The 23,752-nt window shown below is 42.7% G+C and overlaps 1 long non-coding RNA gene across 1 annotated transcript in view; it reads right to left on the bottom strand.

Moving 5' to 3' along the window:
* Positions 1-23,752, bottom strand: part of LOC140729719 (uncharacterized) — a 41,216-nt gene that overhangs the window by 4,168 nt on the left and 13,296 nt on the right. The window contains exons 2-3 of the long non-coding RNA XR_012099402.1: positions 16,961-17,142; positions 14,046-14,179 (exon numbers count right to left, since the gene is read on the bottom strand). This is a non-coding gene — a long non-coding RNA (uncharacterized lncRNA). The remainder of the gene's footprint in view (positions 1-14,045; positions 14,180-16,960; positions 17,143-23,752) is intronic.

The following is a 23,752-nucleotide window of genomic DNA, read 5'->3' as shown; positions in this document are numbered from 1 at the left end:
TATCAGGTTATAAAATAAATTGGGATAAAAGTGAAATTTTACCTCTTACTAAAGGAGATTATAATCAATGTCGATTAATAACCCAATTTAGATGGCCAGCAAATGGTATAAAATATTTAGGTATAAGAGTTGATAATGACATAAAGAACTTATACAAATTAAATTATTTACCACTATTGAAAAAGATTCAAGAAGATCTTGATAAATGGATGGTATTACCAATAAAATTAGTAGGTAGAGTAAATACCATAAAAATGAATATATTCCCTAGATTGCAATACTTATTTCAATCATTACCAATACAATTACCCCAGAAGTTTTTTCAAGAGCTAAATAAATATGAGGAAGTTTCTTTGGAAAGGCAAGATGTCAAGAATATCGTTGGAAAAATTGACATGGAAATTTGAGCTAGGAGGGTTACAACTTCCAAATTTTAAGAATTATTATAAAGCAAATCAACTTAGATTTATTGCATCTTTTTTTGAGAAAGGTAAACCGGCATGGATTAGAATAGAACTAGATAAAATAGGAGAAAACACACCAGAAGATTTTATATATAAATGGGAATCTAAATGGATACGGGAAAAGAAAGAATCTCCTATATTAAAACATTTGATTGACTTATGGAATAAGATAAATGTTGACGATGAGACAAAGAAATCCTTATTAGCAAAGAGATCTTTAATTCAAAATAGACTTATTCCTTTTACAATGGATAATCAACTTTTATATAACTGGTTTCAAAAAGGGATTAGATATATAGGAGATTGTTTTGAAGGAGATATATTAATGTCATTCGATCAATTAAAGAATAAATATAAAGTATCAAACAACACTCTTTTTTGTTACTTTCAACTAAGGGCTTATTTAAGAGAAAAATTAAGTCAAACAATGTTATTACCGAAATCCAATGAAATAGAAACTTTAATTCAAAAAGGAAAGATTAAAAAATTTATCTCTTGTATGTATAATTTGATTCAAAAACAGGCAATTAAACAAGGAGTCCATAAGTCAAGACAAAAATGGGAAAGTGATTTGAATATTAAAATTGAAGAAAAAAATTGGTCAAGACTATGTCTTGAGAGTATGACAAATACAATAAACGTCCGATTAAGATTAGTGCAATACAATTTTTTACATCAATTATATATTACACCACAAAAAATAAATAAATTAAACCCAAATTGATCTGATCAGTGTTTCCGATGTAACCAAGAAATTGGTACTTTTTTACATTCTACTTGGTCTTGTTCTAAAATTCAACCTTTTTGGACAAATTTAAGAGTTTTATTGGAACAAATTATTGGAATACAACTTCCACACAATCCAATATTACTTTTACTAGGTGATATTGAAGGGATAAAACCGATATCCAAATTGAATAAATATCAGAAAGAATTTATAAAAATTGCATTGGCAGTAGCCAAAAAAGCTATTGCAGTTACTTGGAAATCGGATACATATTTAAGTATAGATCGTTGGAAGAAAGAAATTTATGGCTGTATTCCACTTGAAAAAATTACTTATAGTTTAAGAGATAAATATGAAACATTTTTGAAAATTTGGCACCCTTATTTACAAAAGATAGGATTAAATATATAGGTGCTCCGAAGATGAAATAATTGGTTACTTGGGGAAAGAAATAAATATATATTCTAAAGTTATTACGAACTCCATGGAGCATGTGGGGATCTTCCAATATCCAGGCATTCCTTTTTTTTTCTTTCTTTCTTTCTTCTTTTTTTCTATAGGGATGTTAGGGGGGAGGGGTTAAGGGGAGGGGGGATGGGAAACATATATTTTCTTTTTCACACACTTTTATTCTGTAACTATTTGAAAACACAATAAAAAAAGTTTTTAAAAAAACAGAGTTCACGAACCCACATACATGAAGGGAATCTGGCTATTTTCCCACCCGGTTTTTGTTTTTTAAGAGTTGTTCCAAATAAGCGGCTGCCCTGACTAACTGATTGACCATTAGCTGGAATCCATTGTATCTCTCCTGAATTACGTGATCCTATTGATTTTAACAGTGTTATCAAGAACTAAGTATTCTATTTAAAATTCCATATTATATATTTAATGAAATTTTCACCATTTTCTAATTACTTTGACTTCAAAAATATCCACTTCAATGTGTAGAAAACTTTCTAGACTCCATGCTGTTTATAAATACCAAGTTAGTTCAAAGATGGTGCTTATGTGAGCAACATCACTATCTTAGAAAAGATGTAGCTGTTATTCACAACAAAATAAGACAACCACCCTACAACCACTGTTTGCTCTAAGCTGTGAGGGTGCACGGCTACGCAATAACTGAAATGCTCCCACGCACATAGCCTTTGTTGCTGTGAAGCTGGGATTGGATTCAGCTAGAAAAAATGTACAAAACAATAAAGTTTTTTTCTTGTACTGTGTTTCATTACACTACACGCTGCATCCGCAAAGCAAACAGCATTATGAAGGACACCTCATACAATCTCTTCTCCCTCCTGCCGTCTGGGAAAAGGCACCAAAGCATTCGGGCTCTCACGACCAGACTATGTAACAGTTTCTTCCCCCAAGCCATCAGACTCCTCAATATCCAGAGTGTGGACTGACACCTTACTGCCCTATTGTCTTGTTTATTATTTATTGTAATGCCTGCACTGTTTTGTGCACTTTATGCAGTCCTGGGTAGGTCTGTAGTCTAGTGTAGTTGTTGTGTGTTTTTTTTTCTCTCTTGTTTTTTACGTAGGTCAGTCTAGTTTTTGAAATGTGTCATGTAACACAATGGTTCTGAAAAACGTCTCTTTTTTACTATGTACTACACCAGCAGTTATGGGCGAAATGACAATAAAAGTACTTGACTTGACTTGATTATACCCTTCAATTAACAAATAAAATCAAAAGTATTTGAATATTCAATTTTCATTCTAAATATTCATAGCATGCTTATTGCAAAAAAAAAACATTTTAAATGCTGCATAGTTTTCAGGCCATGTAAAAATTTTCTGCTCAGAACAGTGGTTGCTCCGTGCAACTGTAAAAACAAATGTTCTACTACTGTATTACCAGATAATGGCACCATGTGAATCGCTGAATAAAGTTTCTATAAATACATTTACCTTGAAAGTTTTGCAAAGTGAGAAGTACATGTCTGAACATCCGCTGGGGAAGTTGAGCCCAGAGTCTGTGAAACCACAAGTCCACCAGAGAATTCAAGTTGAAGAATACTGTCTGTTCAGCGGTTAAAGGACTATGTCCATGTGTGTGTTGGATGTTAATGCAAATGACATATTTCACTTTTTTAAAATGTATTTTATTTAGATATACAGCGTGGACTCTGGCTCAGCAAGCCCCCATTGCCCAACAACACACCTATTTAACACTAGTCTTAGGAGAATTTACAATAACCATTTAACCTACTAACTGGTATGTCAGTGGGCTAAGGGAGGAAACCCACGTGGTTCATGGGGAGAATGTACAAACTCCTTTTAGTGGGCACTGGAATTGAACTCTGAACTTGGACACACCTAGCTGTAATAATGTTGTGCCAACAGCTACACTAACGTGGCTCCCTGGTTTTGATATACTGTACATGTGATAAATAAATCTAAATCAGAAATCTGAAATTTAGTCATCTTGTGTGTGATAAATACCAGATAAATAGATATTACTGTAAACCTCCCTTTGATAATTATTAATGTTGGTAACCTAGCATAATTAGTCTTACACCAGTGAAGATGATGAGTTATTACTGTTCCTAACTAATCTTACGTCAGCAATTGTGAGTGAAATATTTGGTGCTTGTACTGACATGGAGAGGGGTTTTCCAGCAAATTTTACATTGGCATTGTAGGGGTAAAGCCGGTTGTTCAGACGGCTGGTGGGGTGCAGTAGTGAAGTGGTTAATGCGACACTATCACAGCCTGGGGCGCCAGAGTTCCAATTTCAATCCTGGGAATCTCTGTAAGGAGATTGTACATCCTCGCCAAGGTATGTGTGGGTTCCCTTCGGCCCATAATGTTCGTGTTGACCATGGTGTCTATTTAAACCGCATGTCTACCTTCCTCACTTCCCTGCCTATTCATGTGTCAATCTAAATGCCTCTTAAACATTGCTATCACATTGATGTAACATGGCAGCGCAGGCATTTAGTACAATCACTTTACTATGCCAGCAATCACTGATCAAGGTCCAATACTCACTGGACTCTATGAGGAGATAGGATGTTCTCTCCACTATGGTTTTCTCCTGGTGCTGCAGTCTCCTTCCTCATTCCAAAGACATTCAGATTAGGGTTGGAGAGTTGAGAGCATGCTGTGATGGAGCCAGAAGCATGGTGTCCCCAGCACTTCCTTCGACTGTACTGGTTTCTGAATTGAATTGACTTTATTTCTTACATCCTTCACATACACGAGGCGTAAAAATCTTTACGTTCCGCCTCCGTCTAAATGCGCAATGTCGCAAAGCGGCACATTTCACTTCATGTTTCCACGGGACAAATAAAGCTGATTTTTATCTTCTGCCTTCTCCCATGGCAGTGTGTTCCAGGCACGCGGAGAAACGGAAGCAGAACCAGTTTTAATATCACCGGCATGTGTTGTGAAATTTGTTGTTCTGCAGCAGTGGTACAGTGCAATGAAAACTATCCATTTCAATAAGTATATATATAAAAAATTAAATAAGTAGTGCAAAAAGAGAGGGGAAATTACTGAGGTAGGATTCATTGGTTCATTGTCCATTCAGAAATCAGATTGCAGAGGGGAAGAAGCTGTTCCTGAAATGCTGAGTGTGTGTCCTCAGGCCCCTGTACCCCCTCCTTGATGGTAGCAATGTGAAGAGGGCATGTCCTGGGTGATGGGGGCTTTAAATGATGGATGCCACCTTTTTGAGGCATTGCCTTTTGAAGGAGTCCTGGATGCTGGGGAGGCTAGTGCCCATGATGGAGCTGGCTGAGTTTACAACTTTCTGCAGCTTTTTCCGATCCTGTGCCGTGGCCCCTCCGTACCGGACGGTGATGCAACCAGTTAGAATAAAGGTTCAAAGGTTCAGTTTATTATCAAAGCACATATGCAGAATACAACTCTGAGATTTGTCTTCTCCAGATAGCCACAAAATACAGAAAACCAGAGAAGTAATTGAAAGACATCACTCCCCCCCCTCTTGCCCTCTACTTGTAATCCCCCCACTTGAAAAGAAAAGAAAACAAAAACTCGCATCCCCAAATTTCCCTCAACCCCTCCCTTGCACAAAAACCAACAGTTCACCCACATGGAGAAACTACAGGAAGAATGCTCTCCACAGTAGAAATTAGAAATCTGTGGAAATTTGCTAGTGTATTTGGTGACATACCAATTCTCCTCAAACTCCTAAGGAAATGTAGCACTGTCATGCCTTCTTTGTAATTGCATCAGGATAGAGTTTTGGAGATGTTGACACCCAAAAACTTGAAACTGCTTACCCTTTCCACTTCTGATCCCTCGATGAGGACTAGTGCCTGTTCTTTTGACTTCTCCTTCCTGGAGTTCATGATCAATTCCTTGGTCTTACTGACATGGAGTGCAAGGTTGTTGCTGCGACACCACTCAACCAGCTGATCTGTCTCACTCCTGTACACCTCCTCATCACCATCTGAAATTCTGCCAACAGTAGTTGTGTTGACAGCAAAGTTGTAGATGGTGATTGAGGTGTGCTAAGGCACCCAATTGTGGGCGTAGAGAGAGCAGAGCAATGGGCTGAGCACGCATTCTTGAGGTGCGCCAGCATTGATTGTCAGTGAGGAGGAGCTGTTATTTCCGATCGGCACAGACTATGTCTCCCGATGAGGAAGTCAAGGATCCAGAGTGGCCCTGGGCAATAGCAAGATGGCACCATTAAGTGGTGACTGTTTACATACAGCTTTGTTGGGGATCATCAAATATTCCCGTTCAGGACTTTTACAGCTGAAATCCACAGTCAGGGGCAGAGGCATTTCAGTAAGCAGCTTTATTTTAATACATCTGGAAGATCTATCGATATTCAAAATCAAAGATCCTCTCAGATAGCAGACTCAGCTCACGAGTGCAGTTCCCCTGAAGTGGGTGTCCTATTATCTTCTGCGTAGAAAAGCACTTAAATCTGCTTTAAACTTTCCCCATTACCTTAAAGCTACACCGTGTAATAGTTGACATTTTTACCCCCAGGATAAAGGCTACTCACCCAATCTCTACTTCCCACAATTTTATGTACTTCTGTCAGAATAAAATAACCAGTAAAAGTAGGGCTGGTAACGGTGGGGAGGTAATCTAATATGAGAAAGGTACAGTAGATAGGAAATGTGTAGTGACTTGTTCGGTTGTATTCTCTACAAATACAACCTCCTTGTGCTGGACTACACCCACCAGCTGAAAAAGCATGCCAGATCCAGATGCCCTGTCTGGCTGAATCCAAATCCTAGCCCTATATCCAGACTGGGACCGGGCTTTGTGAAAGCCCTGCCCCAGGTACAATCAAAGCTGGAGTCAGATTCTTTCCAGTTACTGAAGTTCAAAGTACATTTATTATCAAGATCTGTTTCCTTACAGGCAGCCACAAAACAAAGAAACCCAATCGAATCCATTAAAAAAGGCCATCGAGCACCCAATGTGCACCAAAAAAAAAATCCAAATTGTGCAAACAATAAAAAGTAAGTAAATAACATTCAGATCTGAAGTTCAGGAAAGTGAGTCCACAGCGGCAAAGCCAGTCACAGACAACCCAGGAGCTCGTTAGTTGCAGGCCACAGCCTCAGTTCAGCGCAGGAGCTAGTAAACCTTGCAGAGTTGTGAACCCTTCCCTCATCTCCAGCTCCGACACCCTGACCTTTTCAATCTGACCCAGCGCTTAAATCGGTCAAAAATCGTGTTCCTCGCTCTCAGATCATGGCCCCTGCTGCTTCAATACACTCCTGAGCCCCCAAGACCCCCCAACTCGTTACAGCCCATACTCGAACTTCCCAGTCTGTCCCAGCGCTTAAATCGTTCAAGGAGCTCAACTCCAAAAGGGAAGTTACAGGCTATTGATTGCAGTGATTGTTTTTGACAAAAAGTGTGATTAATGAAGTAGTTAGGAGTTTTGTTTGCTGCCAGCAAGTCATCACTGTTTAATCAGCACCGTCTCAAATGTATAATTTCAGTATTTTTTAAAAACGTTTCTGATGTTCAAAGGTATTTGAAAACTGTTGCACTTCGAGTACATTTAAATATGCTTTATAAGAAACCCTGGAACATCAAATCAATACTAAACCTTTTGCAGAAAGTGAGTCATAAGTTGTTGCTGCTGCTGTGAGGTCCGGGACTCTGCTGGGAAGAACAGGCCCCCAGTCCTCAGGGTCGGGTTGCCGATGGCCGTTGGTGGGGCTGTCTTAATACGCTCGGCAGAGGATGGTGCTCGGAGAAGCTGTGCCGGAGGGGATGGTCGTCGGCTCGGAGGTTCGACGGACTCAGGTGGCTTTCGGTGTGGGCTGCGTCTGCGAGGCTGAGTCGGGCGGCGCCGTGGAAGTCCATAGCGGGGGTATTCCCTTCTGCCACCGACGTGGAATGGCGAGTCTGTCGGGACCCTGGGGACTTGTGGAAACTGTGTGGTGGTTTCTTTTGAACAGAGTCCTTTAACATCTTTGGACTATTTTTACTGTGCCCATGATCTGTTTTTTATCATTATGCTATTGTTTGCACTGTTGTAACTATATGTTGTAACTATGTGGTTTTGTGCAGGTCTTGTAGCTTTAGTTTTTGGTCTTGTTTGTCTGGTGGATTTGGAGCTCCTTTCCGGGGAACGCGCTAAGACGGTAGCGCGATATTAATACGCTCCGGACTCTGGATTGGGGATTGCCAAACGTTATGTGGATTTTCTAGTGTAGTCTGTTTTGTCATATGCTTTTGTGATATCATTCTGGAGGAACGTTGTCTCATTTTGTAACTGCATTGCATTTGTGGTTTCTAAATGACAATAAACTGAATCTGAATAAACAAAAGAGATTCTGCAGGTGCTAGAAGTCTTGAGCAATGCACACAAAGTGCTGGAGGAACTCATCAAGTCAGGCAGCATCTATGGAGGGGATGTTTTGGATCAAGATAGTTACAGTATTTTTCCCAGGATAAAGGAGTCTAAAGTGGGCATGGATTTCTGTTGCAAAGGGAAAAAATTTAAGACACTTGCGGGGCAACTTTATACCAGAGGGAGCAGGGTATGTAGAACAAGCAGCCAGAAGCTGGTACTCATTACAAGGATGTTGCTGGGACTTGAGGACCTGAGTTATAGGGAAAGGTTGAATAGGTTAGGACTTTATTCCCTGAAGTGTAGGAGAATGGAGGGGAGATTTGATAGAGGTATACTAAATGATGAATTGAATACAAAATTATTACAGATAGGGTAAATACAAGCAGGCATCTTCCACTGAGGTTGGGTGAGACTAGAATTAGAGGTCATGGGTTAAGGGTGAAAAGAGTAATATTTAAGGGGAACATGAGAGTAGATAAATCCCCAGGACCTGACAGGGTATTCCCTCGGACCTTGAGGGAGACTAGTGTTGAAATTGCAGGGGCCCTGGCAGAAATATTTAAAATGTCAATATCCATGGGTCAGGTGCCAGAGGATTGGAGGATAGCTCATGGAGTTCCATTGTTTAAAAAAGGCTCAAAAAGTAAACCGGGAAATTATAGGCCGGTAAGTTTGACATCGGTAGTAGGTAAATTATGGGAAGGAATACTAAGAGGTAGGATCTACAAGTATTTGGATAGACAGGGACTTATTAGAAACAGTCAGCATGGCTTTGTGCATGGTAGGTCATGTTTAACCAATCTATTAGAGTTTTTCGAGGAAGTTACCAGGAAAGTGGATGAAGGGAAGGCAGTGGATGTTGTATACATGGACTTCAGTAAGGCCTTTGACAAGGTCCCGCATGGGAGGTTAGTTAGGAAGATTCAATCGCTAGGTATACATGGAGAGGTAGTAAATTGGATTAGACATTGGCTCAATGGAAGAAGCCAGAGAGTGGTAGTGGAGGATTGCTACTCTGAGTGGAGGCCTGTGACTAGTGGTGTGCCACAGGGATCAGTGCTGGGTCCATTGTTATTTGTCATCTATATCAATGATCTGGATGATAATGTGGCAAACTGGATCAGCAAATTTGCTGATGATACAAAGATTGGAGGTGTAGTGGACAGTGAGGAAGGTTTTCAAAGCTTGCAGAGGGATTTGGACCAGTTGGAGGAATGGGCTGAAAAATGGCAGATGGAGTTTAATGTGGACATGTGTTAGGTATTGCACTTTGGAAGATCAAACCAAGGTAGAACATACAAAGTAAATGGTAGGACACTGAGGAGTGCAGTAGAACAGAGGGATCTGGGAGTACAGATACATAATTCTCTAAAAGTGGCATCACAAGTAGATAGGGTTGTAAAGAGAGCTTTCAGTACATTGGCCTTTATAAATCAAAGTATTGAGTATAAGAGTTGGAATGTAATGGTGAGGTTGTATAAGACATTGGTGAGACTGAATTTGGAGTATTGTGTGCAGTTTTGGTCACCAAATTACAGGAAGGATATTAATAAGGTTGGAAGAGTGCAGAGAAGGTTTACAAGGATGTTGCTGGAACCTGAGAAACTGAGTTACAGAGAAAGGTTGAATAGGTTAGGACTTTATTCCCTGGAGCGTAGGAGAATGAGGGGTGATTTGATAGAGGTGTATAAAATTATGATGGGTATAGATAGAGTGAATGCAAGCAGGCTTTTTCCACTGAGGCCATGGGTTAAGGGTGAAGGGGGAAAAGCTTAAAGGGAACATTAGGGGGGGCTTCTTCACACACAGAGTGGTGGGAGTGTGGAATGAGCTGCCAGATGAAGTGGTAAATGCGGGCTCACTTTTAACATTTAAGAAAAACTCAGACAGGTACATGGATGAGAGGTGTATGGAGGGATATGGCCCAGCTGCAGGTCAGTGGGACTAGGCAGAAAAATGGTTCGGCACAGCCAAGAAGGGCCAAAAGGCCTGTTTCTGTGCTGTAATGTTCTATGGTTCTATGAGGGGGGAAAGTCACTCAGGGGGGTGAGAGCATGGAACGAGCTGCTTGTGGAAGTGGTGGATGTGAGTTCGATTTCAGCATTTAAGAGAAGTTTGATTTGGTACATGGATGGGAGGGGTATGGAGGTCTATGGTCCGGGTGCGGGTTGATGGCACTAGGCAGATTAATAGTTCGGCATGGACTAAATGGGCCAGAACGCCTGTTTCTGAGCTGCAGTGTTCTGTAACTCTACAAGAAGCTGTTGAGAAGCATACACTTATAATGCTGAAAAGACATTTGGTTAGGTATGTGTTTAGAGTAGCGTAGTGGCTAGCACACTGCTTTACAGTTCCAGCGACCGGGGTTCAATTCCCACCACTGCTCGTCAGGAGTTCCGTACGTTCTCCCTGTTACTGCATGGGTTTCCTCTCACAGTCCAAGCACGCAGCTTAATTGGTCAGAGTAAATCGTCCTGTAATTAGACTAGGATTAAATCCAGGGAACGCTGGTTGGTCAGGCTCGAAGACCCTGAAGGACCTACACTGTGCTGTATCACGATACATAACAATAAAAGTTTAAAAAGAAGCCTATGAGATGAGAGGCCAAACACAGACAAATGCTACGAGCTTATGTGGACATCTTGATTGTTATGGGTGAGTTGGGCCTATCGATCTTTTTCTGTACTGTGTTACTCTGACTTTACGAGGCTATAGAGGTTTATAAAATTGTGAGTGCCTAGTTAAGATAGATGGTCACTGACTCTCTGATTTTTTCCCCCTCAGCAGGGGAGTGTAAAACTAGACAGGAAAGATTTAAACAACACATACAAAATGCTGGTGGAACACAGCAGGCCAGGCAGCATCTATAGAAAGAAGCGCTGTCGACGTTTCGGGCCGAGACCCTTCGTCAGGACTAACTGAAAGGAGAGATAGTAAGAGGTTTGAAAGTAGTGAGGGGAGGGGGAAATGCGAAATGATAGGAGAAGACCAGAGGGGGTGGGATGAAGCTAAGAGCTGGAAAGGTGATTGGCGAAAGGGATACAGAGCTGGAGAAGGGAAAGGATCATGGGACGGGAGGCCTCGGGAGAAAGAAAGGGGGAGGGGAGCACCAGAGGGAGATGGAGAACAGGCAGAGTGATGGGCAGAGAGAGAGAGAGAGAAAAAAACAAACAACTAAATATGTCAGGGATGGGGTAAGAAGGGGAGGAGGGGCATTAACGGAAGTTAGAGAAGTCAATGTTCATGCCATCAGGTTGGAGGCTACCCAGCCAATATACAAGGTGTTGTTCCTCCAACTTGAGTGTGGCTTCATCTTGACAGTAGAGGAGGCCATGGATAGACATATCAGAATGGGAATGGGACGTGGAATTAAAATGTGTGGCCACTGGGAGATCCTGCTTTCTCTGGCGGACCATTCAGCGAAACGGTCTCCCAGTCTGCATCGGGTCTCACCAATATATAAAAGGCCACACCGGGAGCACCGGACGCAGTATACCACACCAGCCGACTCACAGGTGAAGTGTCACCTCACCTGGAAGGACTGTCTGGGGCCCTGAATGGTGGTGAGGGAGGAAGTGTAAGGGCAGGTGTAGCACTTGTTCCGCTTACAAGGATAAGTGCCAGGAAGGAGATCGGTGGGAAGGGATGGTGGGGACGAGTGGACAAGGGAGTCGTGTAGGGAGCGATCCCTGTGGAAAGCAGAAAGGGGGGTGGAGAGAAAGATGTGCTTGGTAGTGGGATCCCGTTGGAGGTGGCGGAAGTTACTGAGAATTATATGTTGGACCTGGAGGTTGGAGGAAAGATTTAAAAAGTGATCTGAGAGGCAAGTTTTTCCAAACAGTGGGTAGTGGGCATATGGGATGAGCTGACAGTATTTTTGTAAGGCTACACCACGTTAACAGGTCCTTCCAGCCCAATGAGCGAGCACCACCCAATTACACCCATGTGACCAATTAACCTACTATCTCATACATCTTTGGAATTTGGGAGGAAACCCAAGTGGCCACACGGAGAAGATAGTGGTGGAGCTGGGTTAAAATACAGTATTTGAAAGATATATTCAACAGGACAAATGCTCTGTGGATCTGACTGGACTATCACAGGGTCATCACACACTACACTCCTGTATTGTGGATGAAACTATGTTTACTTACAAAGGAGACCTAGAAAAGATGCATTGTTCTTTGTCAGGATTTCACATTGAACTCTGTACTCTGCATGTTGCTTCCAGGCACGCACACTAAGATAAGTATCACCTACGGCTGGAAGATTGTCAATTTGCTGAAAGAATCCCTCTAAATGAAACTTGATGGATTCCATTGGAAGGAGTTGCCCAGAACCAAATGCCGTTGGCACAGACCAAGTTCATGACCGGGGGGTAGGGCGATGTACCGATGTTCGGTGTCGTTAGTTCAAGGATTCTGTGGGGAAGGCCCCAGACTGGGGTCTTCCTGCCACTGGCCTTCACTGGGACGGAGGGCATGTAAAAATCCGTTAGACTTAGCTTGAACAAAAATTGGAATAATATTCAGATATATGTCTTTTTTTTTATGTATTTAGAGATACAGCTGGGTAACAAACCCTTTCAGCCCTATGAGCCAGCGCCACCCAATGTGTCCAATAAACCTACTAACGCCGTATGTCTCTGGAATGTGGGAGGAAACCCAGGCAGTCTGGGGAAAAATGCACAAGCTCCTTACAGACGGCAGCAGGAACCGAACCCAGGTCGTCCGTGCTGTAATAGCACAATGCTAACTTCTATAAGTGAATGAAACAGCGCATCCCAATGGCAAATGCCAGCAAATAATTGTTTTGAGACCCTATGTGCACTGTTTGAAGGGGGACACAAGACACTCCACCCACTCCGTCTATCCATCATCCACACACTTCTCCCCCCCCCACTGCTCCCCTCAGCTCCTCCCACCTACCTCCCTTAATTTTGCACTCCATCTTCTTCTCCTATCAGATTCCATCAGCTCAGCTCTTTGTCACCTCCCAACCTCTGTTGCTATTTCCACTCCCGACTCCTCCATCTTCACCTGGATCCATCCATCATCTGACAATCTCCACCGAGATGTAACACTGAGCGTCATAGGAAGTCATAGGAACTTTTTAAAAGCTATTATTAATGCTTTTTGAGAGAGTGATTTAGATGCATATCATATTTTTACTGAGTTAAGTATTGTATGTAATTAGTTTTGCTACAACAAGTGTACGGGACATTGGAAAAAATGTTGAATTTCCCCATGGGGATGAATAAAGTATCTATCTATCTATCTATCTATTCCTACCTGTGGCCATCAAACTTTACAACTCCTCCCTCGGAGTGTCAGACACCCTGAGCCAATAGGTTGGTCCTGGACTAATTTCCACTTGGCATGATTAACTTATTATTATTTAATTATTTGTGGTTTTATATTGCTATATTTCTTCACTATTCTTGGTTGGTGCGGCTGTAACAAAACTCAATTTCCCTTGGGATCAATAAAGTATGTCTGTCTGTCAATTCTTGCTCCACCTCTTCGCACCACCATTTATACTGGCTGCCTCCCCTGTTTTACTCTAGATGAAGTGCCTTCACCTGCAGTACCTGTTTCCCTACATAGATGCTACCTGACTTGCTGAGTTCCTCCAGCACAGGGGTTCCCAACCTGGGGTCCAGGGACCCCTCAGTTAATGGTAGGGGTCCATGCCATTAAAAAGGTTGGGAATCTTTGATCCAGCATCTTGTGCCTGGCAGCAGTAGAAGGAAGAATAACAACAAATTTAAGAGTATTGGCTGGAATCTCAGAGTGGGGGCAGTTAGATGTAAAAATAATGTATTTTTAAATTCTGCAAATGATGATAATCTGATAATTCAGAGTGTTTATCACAGAAGTTGTTAACCCACAATAGATAACTTTCCGAATGAAGGAAGGAACAGCCTAGGGCAGCATAGACAAGGGGGTTTAGACTTGAATGTAGTTCATAAAATGATGGAAGAAATAATTGCGTTTAGTTTAGTAGTTTGATCCAACTAAATAAGGTCAAGAATCAGAGCTCACTAGTTTACTGTGGAAGGAAGCAGTTCAGGTTAGATGCCGGGGGTGCTCCTTCCTGCTAGCAATCGTGGCTATCAGCTCGGCACAGAAAAACGCCGTAACAGATGATTCCATTTCTGGCTGGGCGGAGGTCACCCCTTGCAAAAGATAAGAAAAAAAAATTATTTGTCACATGTACATTGAAACTCAGTAAAAATGTGTCGTTTCTTCCAAGATCTAAATGTACATTTTTTTTGATATATGTTTTTTTCTTGTTGGTGGTTTGATGTTTATCTTTAGAAGCTTTGTGTATGATGCACGCCTCTGGGGTTGTACCTCCAATGGGTTTCTTTTTTTCCCCCTCACTTTTCTTGCTTAGTAGGGTTTTTTTATATCCACAAAAATTTTCAATCCTTAAGATAATTTCTTTTTTGAGACATTGTAAGTGTTGTTACTTTGATGTATTTGTAGTATTTTTGAATAATAAGAATAATAATAATAAAAAGATTTGAAAATGAAAAATGTGTCGTTTGTGCCAATGACTGACACGGTCCGAGGATGTACTGGGGCAAGTGTTGCCACCAACATAGCATGCCCACTGTTTACTGACCCTAACCTGTAGATAAATCTCTGGAATGTGGGAGGAAGCCGGAGCACCCGGAAAAACTCACAGGGAAGAGGTACAAACTCCTTTCGGGTCAGCGATGGGAATTGAACTCTGATTGGTGGCGCTGTACAGAGTAATGCATTATGCTACCGTGTCATCGACTAAGCTTTCTGCTAAGGCAGGCACAAAAAGTAATCGAGGGCTGCCACGGTCTCCCAGACAAAGCCTCCTCGGATTGTTCTCAAGGAGACACAGGAACAATGTCCTCTCCTACCACCCCACCAGCTTCCGCATCCAGCACATAATTCTCCGCAACTTCTGCCATCTTCAACAGGATCCCACCACCAAGCACATCTTTCCCTCCCCCCACTTTTTGCTTTCCACAGAGATTACTCCCTATGCCACTCTCTTGTCTGTTCATCCCTCCCCACTGATCTCCCTCCTGGCACATATCCTGGTTACCATTGCAAGTGCTACACCTGCCCCTACACCTCCTCCTTCACTACTATTCAGGGCCCCAGACAGTCCTTCCAGGTAAGGCGACACATCACCTGTAGGTCTGTTGGAGTCATATACTGTGTCCGGTCCTCTCAGCCAGGATGTGGATGACAAATCACAGCAGGAGACAGAAAAGGCGTGTCAGAAGGGCAATGTCATGATAATCGTTGGGGATTTTAACATGAAAGTAGATCGGGAAAACCAGGCCAGTACTGGACCTCGAGAGAGAATTTGTAGAATGTCTAAGGGATGGCTTTTTAGAACAGCTTGTTGTTGAGCCCACTAGGGATCAGCTGTGCTGGATTGGATGTTGTGTAATGATCCGGAGGTGATAAGAGAGCTTAAGGTTAAGGAACCCTTAGGGTACAGTGATCACAATATGATCGAGCTCACTTTGAAATTTGGAAGGAGAAGCTAAATTCCAATGTGACGGTATTTCAGTAGAATAAAGGAAATTACAATGGTGAGAGGGAAACTGGCCAAGGTTGACTGGAAAGGGACACTGGCAGGAAGGACAACAGAGCAGCAATGGCTGGAGTTTCTGCGAAAAATGAGGGAAGTGCAAGACACAATAAGAAGAAATTTTTGAATGGAAGGAGGAAACCGTGGCTGACAAGTGAAGTCAGAGCCAAAGTAAAAGCAAAAGAGAGGGCATACAAGAAAGCCAAAGCTAGTGGGAAGCTTTTAAAAACTTGCAGAAGGAAACTGAGGTCATTAGGAAGGAAAAGATGAATTATGAAAAGAAGCAACTAATATCAAAGAAGATACTAAAAGCTTTTTTAAGTATATAAAGGGTAAAAGAGAGTAGATACAGGACCAATAGAAAATGACGCTGGAGATATTGCAGAGATGGCAGAGGAATGGAATGTGTATTTTGCATCAGTCTTCACAGTGGAAGACATCTGCAGTATACCAGACATTCAGGAGTGCCAGGGAAGTGAAGTACGTGCAGTGAAAATTATGACTGAGAAGGTGCTCAGGAAGCTTAATGGTCTGAGGGTGGATATACCATGGAGAGCATTCTGATAGGCTGCATCATTGTCTGGTATGGGGGGGGGGCTACGCACAGAACCAAAAGGAGCTGCAGAGGATAGTAAATCTAGTCAGCTCCATCTTGGGTACTAGCCTACACAGTACCCTGGACATCTTCAAGGAGCGGTGTCTCAGAAAGGCAGCATCTATTATTAAGGACCTCCAGCGCCCAGGGCATGCCCTTTTCTCACAGTTACCATCAGGTAGGAGATACAGAAGCCTGAAGGCACACACTCAGCGATTCAAGAACCACTTCTTCCTCTCTGCCATCTGATTCCTAAATGGACATTGAACACGACTTCACTTTTTTAATATATATTGTTTCTGTTTTTGCACGATTTTTAATCTATTCAATATATGTATACTGTAATTGATTTACTTATTTATTCATTATCATTATTATATTTTTTCTTTTTCTTATGCATTGAAACGCTGCTGCTAAGGTAACAAATTTCATGACACATGCCGGTGACAATAAAACTGATCGATTCTCTCTCCCCCCCCCCCCCCCCACCTTTTATCTCTACTCCACATCATTTTTTCTCCAGTCCTGCTGAAGGGTAATGGTTCATAGTTGCTGCCTGGCCTGCTGAGTTCCTCCAGTATTTTGTGTGTGTTACCTAGATTTCCAGCATCTGCAGATTTTCTCTTATTAACAATTCTGAGATTTGTTTTACACAAACTGGCCTGTTTTCGCCTTCTCCAGCTCTGTATCACTTTCACCAATCACCTTTCCACCCCCTCCGGTCTTCTCCTATCATTTCGCATTTCCCCCTCCCCCCACTACTTTCAAATCTCTTACTATCTTTCCTTTCGGTTAGTCCTGACGAAGGGTCTGGGCCCGAAACGTCGACGGCGCTTCTCCCTATAGATGCTGCCTGGCCTGCTGTGTTCCACCAGCATTTTGTGTGTGTTGTTGTTTGAATTTCCAGCATCTGCAGATTTCCTCGTGTTTGGCCTGTTTTCTTTCCTGGATTTATAGCTCTATTGGACAGATCAGATGATTTGGTACATGTTAAATATACCGTGAAGCACCGGCTATCACAACTACTCAGGAGGCTTCAATGACCCAGCCATTCGTCATCCTGTTCCTGACCAAGTGCACCCAACGCAAGTACAGAAGCAAGGCCACTACCGCCACCTGCTGTTCTGAATGTGCAATTGATGATTTGCAATGAGCTGGCTCCAAAATATAATGAAATGCTGAACAAGTCAGCCTGCATCTAAACAGTCAATGATTTGAGTTGTCAGCCCTATCTCCCACTTTTCTCTGCTATTATTTTAGATTTATGCATAACAAATGCTATAGTCTTCACTATTTTATTCAATGTATTTATTGAGATACAGTGCCGAAAAGGCCCTTCCAGCCCTTCGAGCCATGCCACCCAGCAATCCCCTAATTTAATCTGAGCCCAATCACAGAACAGTTTACTTCCTCTTCTTCGGTTGTCCATCGGAATCCGATGATGATGTCCACTCCTTTAACGGTGAGATCTTTGATGACTATACAGTCCTATCCTGGACCCACAAGCTCTATTGCAGGTGGGACATGTATATGTGGTAGCGGTGGTGGTAGTGATGGCAACCATGGCTGCATTTCTCCTGGCTCTCTTCTGCTGTCTTCTGGTTGTTCTTTCCATCTCCAGAATACGAATCCCGTCCCTACACAGCTGTCTCCAAGTGTTACGGTCAGCAGCAACATCCTCCAGGTCCTCGGGTCTGATCTTGCACTTCCTTAAAGCATTCTTCATCTGATCCTTATAGCGCTTCTTCAGCCTTCCAGCTGAGCGTCGACCATGACGTAGCTGGCTGTATAACACTCTGCGGGGTAGCCGACATGTTTATAATCACCAATTAATTTACCAACTGGTATGCCATTGGATTGTGGGAGGAAACCGGAGCTCCCAGAGGAAACCCATGCAGTCACAGGGAGAACGTACAAACTTCTTACTGGTAGTGGCAGGAATTGAACCTGGGTCACCCGTACTGTAAAGCATTGTAACTCTGTCCAAAATGTTGACTGCTCATTTCTCTCCATAGATGCTGCCTGACCTGCTAAGTTCCTCCAGCATTTAGTGCATGTTGCTCTGGATTTCCAACGTCTACAGAATCTCTTTTGTTTAATGTGACTCTGAAACCACCAGCTTGTCATAAGATCCATTTATTCTAAATCCTATAAGGAATATCTGTCTTGTAGTCTTGGCTCTTTACTTACTTGCTTACTGCCCGTTACACCACTGGTGTTTTGGGCAGCAATGAAGGTCCTCCATCTCTGGTGGTGTTCAGGGCATCCTTCATCTTGTCAGTAGCTTTCTCCTGGTTTTCACTGCTGTCAGTCACACAAGATATAGATGGAGACTCAGGAATATTGTCATACTCCTGACAATATTCGTACAGGAATATTGATGTAAAAGGATTCTTCGTTGCTGTTTCCGTAACAATTCTGTTTTACCAGTCAGGGTTGTTAGCCCTGAGCTGAACCCCCGAACCTGGAGGACCTCTGCCCTTTGACCTGTTCTGCATGGGTGACCCTACCAAGCGCCAGAGCATAAAGCCCTGACTCCAGCCAACATAGCTCTCAGGGTCATTGAGGCTCGCAAGCCTCCTAACCCCACGACAAGGTTGTGACCTCTTTGAGACCTTGGTTCTTTGTCACTACATAATAACAGATCTCAGAGAGTTTGAACAAGCAATGTTACAGCACAATCAGTTATGGGTTTGCCAACACCAGATACCTTTCTTTAAGTATTCACAGGACATTGGTGTCACTGTCAGTCACTTTTATTTTATATTTTATTTTTACTCAGAGATAAAGCACAGTAACAGGCCCTTGCAGCCGAAGGAGCCTGCACCTCCCAATGTCACTGAAGTGACCAATTAACCTGTACATCTTTGGAATGTGGGAGGAAACCCACACAGTTATGGGGAGAATGTACAAACCCCCTACAGTCACCGGCTGAAATTGAACCCGAGGTATTGCCGCTGTAATAGTGCTACACAAACCGCTACACTACCATGCATGTTTCTTTCACTTATTTTTTAATAAATTTGTTTCAAACCCCCTCTGCTTGTCAAAACAATATCGCTAGGATCATAAATAATTCTCATGAGAGCTTCTGAATGTGCAAAGGATACGTCCTCTCTTCTTCTTGGACCCTAAGCTCCCAGTGTAGCATAGGCCATTGACGTCCTCCCCATTTCCACCATCTAAAGACGATGGTATGGTTGAAGTTCATCAACACTTCTGTGATCCATTGTACAGGGGATTGGCCTATACAGCTTCACCTGTTGGCCGGCCGGACCCGTTTCCACCTCTCACAAGGGCTGGATTTTGAAAGGCACAAGGAAAATGTGCTTTGATGGAACTCGCATGAAATAGAAATTGCTTTATCTTAGACTACAGTCTGGTATTGTCAGCACAGAAACAGACCCTCTGATCCACAGAGCGCACGGTTGCTGTCCGGGCTCCCATTTTCATACAATTGCTGATCTGTACAAGGGCCACATCCTTTAAGACCATAAGATATAGGAGCAGAATTAGGCCATCTGGCCCATCGAATCTGTTCTGCCATTCAATCATGGCTAATCCTTTTTCTTCGTCTCCTCTTCAACCTCAGTTCCCAGCGTTCTCCCCGAAACCTTTGATATGTAATCTTTCCAAGCCCAATCAAGAACCTATCAATCTCTGACTTAAAGACGCCCAACAACCTGGCCTCCACAGTTGCATGTGGCGACAAATTCCACAAATTGACCACCCTTAGGCTAAAGAAATTTCTCCACATCTCTGTTTTGAAAGGGCACCCCTCTATCCTGAGGCTGTGCCCTCTTGTCCTCGACTCCCCACCATGGGAAACATCCTTTCCATATCTACTCTGTAAAGGACTTTCAACATTCGAAAGGTTTCAATGAGATCCCCCCCTCATCTTTCTGAATTCCAGCGAGTACAGACCCAGAGCCATCAAACGTTCCTTGTATGATAACCCTTTCATTCCCGGAATCATCCTTGTGAACCTCCTCTGGACCCTCTCCAATGCCAGCACATCTTTTCTAAGATGAGGAGCACAAAACTGTTCACAATACTCAAGGTGAGGCCTCACTGGTGCCTTATAAAACCTCAGGATCACATCCTTGTTCTTGTATTCTAGACCTTTTGAAATGAATGCTAACATTGCATTTGCCTTCCTCACCGCTGACTCAACCTGCAAGTTAACCTTCAGGTTGTTCTGTACAAGGACTCCCAAGTCCCTCTGCATCTCAGATTTCTGGATTTTCTCCCCATTTAAAAAATAGGCTGCACATTTATTTCTACTACCAAAATGCATGACAATGCTTTTCCAACATTGTTTTTCATTTGCCACTTTCTTGCCCATTCTTTTAATCTGTCTAAGTCCTTCTGCATCCTACCTGATTCCTCAACACTACCTGCCCCTCCACCAGTGTTTGTATCATCTGCAAACTTGGCAACAAAGCCATCTATTCCATCATCTAAATCATTGATATACAGCATGAAAAGAAGTGGTCCCAACATTGACCCCTGCGGAACACCACTAGTCACTGGCAGCCAACCAGAAGACAATAGAAATAACTTTGAAGAGGTGCGTAAGGTTTTTGAAGGTGAGTTTTTCAGTCTTGCTATATTTATATGACACTGATAATCCATGCACATTCTAAAAAGGAATAGCATTAAATAACCAATGTTATACTGTTACGAACCCCATAACTGGGTCACTTACCAGCAAAGATGGAGAGGTCCGTTGAAGTCTGATGCTATTTTTAACAGTATTTAGAGATAGATAGATAGATAGATAGATAGATAGTTACTTTATTCATCCCCATGGGGAAATTCAACTTTTTTCCAATGTCCCATACACTTGTTGTAGCAAAACTAATTACATACAATACTTAACTCAGTAAAAAAAATATGATATGCATCTAAATCACCATCTCAAAAAGCATTAATAATAGCTTTAAAAAGTTCTTAAGTCCTGGCGGTAGAATTGTAAAGCCTAATGGCATTGGGGAGTATTGACCTCTTCATCCTGTCTGAGGAGCATTGCATCGATAGTAACCTGTCGCTGAAACTGCTTCTCTGTCTCTGGATGGTGCTATGTAGAGGATGTTCAGAGTTATCCATAATTGACCGTAGCCTACTCAGCGCCCTTTGCTCAGCTACCGATGTTAAACTCTCCAGTACTTTGCCCACGACAGAGCCCGCCTTCCTTACCAGCTTATTAAGACGTGAGGTGTCCCTCTTCTTAATGCTTCCTCCCCAACACGCCACCACAAAGAAGAGGGCGCTCTCCACAACTGACCTATAGAACATCTTCAGCATCTCACTACAGACATTGAATGACGCCAACCTTCTTAGGAAGTACATTCGACTCTGTGCCTTCCTGCACAAGGCATCTGTGTTGGCAGTCCAGTCTAGCTTCTCGTCTAACTGTACTCCCAGATACTTGTAGGTCTTAACCTGCTCCACACATTCTCCATTAATGATCACTGGCTCCATATGAGGCCTAGATCTCCTAAAGTCCACCACCATCTCCTTGGTCTTGGTGATATTGAGACGCAGGTAGTTTGAGTTGCACCATTAGTAAGTAAAAAGACACAAAAATAATATCAATGCAAACATACAGATAATATACGTCGTCAATACTAAATCTGAAAGTACGGGTATAATAATAATCAATGAGAAATAAGCTCTATCGTTGTCCAGGGGATAATGTATTGTCCGATGGAAATATAAAAGTCACTCAGTTCATGCAGGCTGCAGCCTTTGGGGACCGCTGGGTTTGCAATTGTTGGAGAGAGAGAGATTTTGAGAAAAGAAACTTGCCGGCTTTCCTTGATCTGATCTTGATCCGTATTCGTCCTTTAGCGAGGCCGTTCCGTGGAGGACTTGTCATCCAGGCAAGGATGGACACACACACAAGCCCCCACCGGTCTCATACATTTCTCCTGGTGTGTCTGAAGGGGTTGTTCCCCAGACCCTCTTTTATCCTTAGTCACGGGGTCTCAGATGTCAATCAGGTTGGGATGATGCAATCCCTCAACCAGCCCACTCTGGTCATCCCCTGAGGGCTTCAATGAATAGTACAGTACTCAATACACAATTCCGTCTCCAAGAGACAATGGCCGTTATCCGTGGCTTTGTCTTGCTGAGGGGCCAGGACACATTCCAAAACCTTGAGGATTCTCTCTCATTTCCTGGGTCCAAGACCCGAATTAATTGCGATCTTGCGATTCTCAAGAAGGAGGGGGCGACTTTGTACCCTTCAGCCCCTCAGAGTTGTGGCACATTCGTAACAATACTCAAAATTTGTTTAAAAAATTGTTAAATATAGTCTGCCTCATATCAGCTGCTGTTATGAGACAGTGCATGTTGCTATCTGTTCCCGGATGTACTATGTATTAGGAAGATAATCCATACAGAATCATCAGCAATCTAACTCCTCACTTTCAGATAAAGTCCTGTCCTTAACCAATCTCCACTGTCTGAAGATGAGAGCTTTCTTCAAAGTCCTTATGACCATAAGACATAGGAGCAGAATTATGCCATTTGACCTATTGAGTGTACTCCACCATTCCATCATGGCTGATTTATTATCCCTCTAAACCACATTCTCCTGTATAGTCCTCGTAACCTTTGACATCCTTAATAATCAAGAACCTATCAACCTCCACTTTAAATATACCTGATAACTTGGCCTCCACAATTATCTGTGGCAATGAGTTCACAACCTTCCTCATCTCCGTTCTAAAGGGACACTGTATTCTGAGGCTGTGCCGTCAACTCACCCACTATGGAAATATCCTCTCTGCATCCCAAAGAATGGCAATCAGAAAATTTTGAATATTGTCCTGCCATCTAGTGGTTAAAACAGGACATGTAAAAGCTCCAGCAAGCATCCTCCTATTCGCACACATTGAGCAAGCTAGGGAACGAAGCGTGGATGAGCAGTGAATTGATAGAGGTAAGAGGTATTTTCAGAGTGGGCAGCCAGAGACTACTTCACAGGGCTGTAACGGCTAGTACAAGGTGGCATCATTTTAAGGTGATTGCAGGAACTGACTGCAATTTTGCCCTATCCTGTGCCTGCCCTTCCTGACAGTCTCACTACAGAATACATCAACTCGTATACCAACTGCCCCATTCTCAGCCCTATTACCCCGGTTCCCAACCCCCTGCCAAATTAGTTTAAACCCTCCCCAACAGTTCCAGCAAACATGCTCGCAAAGAAATTGGTCCCCCTCAGAGATAGTTAGGGAGGGTTTCCAACCTGGGGTCCATGGACCCCTCGGTTAATGGCTTAAAAAAGGTTGGGAACCCCTGGTTTATACTAATTTGGCAGGGAGATGGGAACCGGAGTGATAGGGCTAAGTTGGTATACGAGCAGAGGCAGTGTGTAGTGAGACTGTGAGGATGGACAGGCAGATGATAGGACAAAATTGCAGTTAGTGGGATGAGTTGAAGTGTAAAAGGGGGACAAAATCAAAAAGGGTGACGTAAATAGGACTGATGGTGTAATATTTGAATGCACACAGTATACAGAATAAGGAAGATGATCTTGTGGCGCAGTTACAGATTGGCATG

The sequence above is a fragment of the Hemitrygon akajei genome, chromosome 6 (assembly GCF_048418815.1).
Source record: "Hemitrygon akajei chromosome 6, sHemAka1.3, whole genome shotgun sequence".
Lineage (NCBI taxonomy): Eukaryota > Metazoa > Chordata > Chondrichthyes > Myliobatiformes > Dasyatidae > Hemitrygon > Hemitrygon akajei.
Note: the sequence above shows the minus strand (reverse complement) of the source record. Positions and strands in the feature narration are given on the sequence as shown.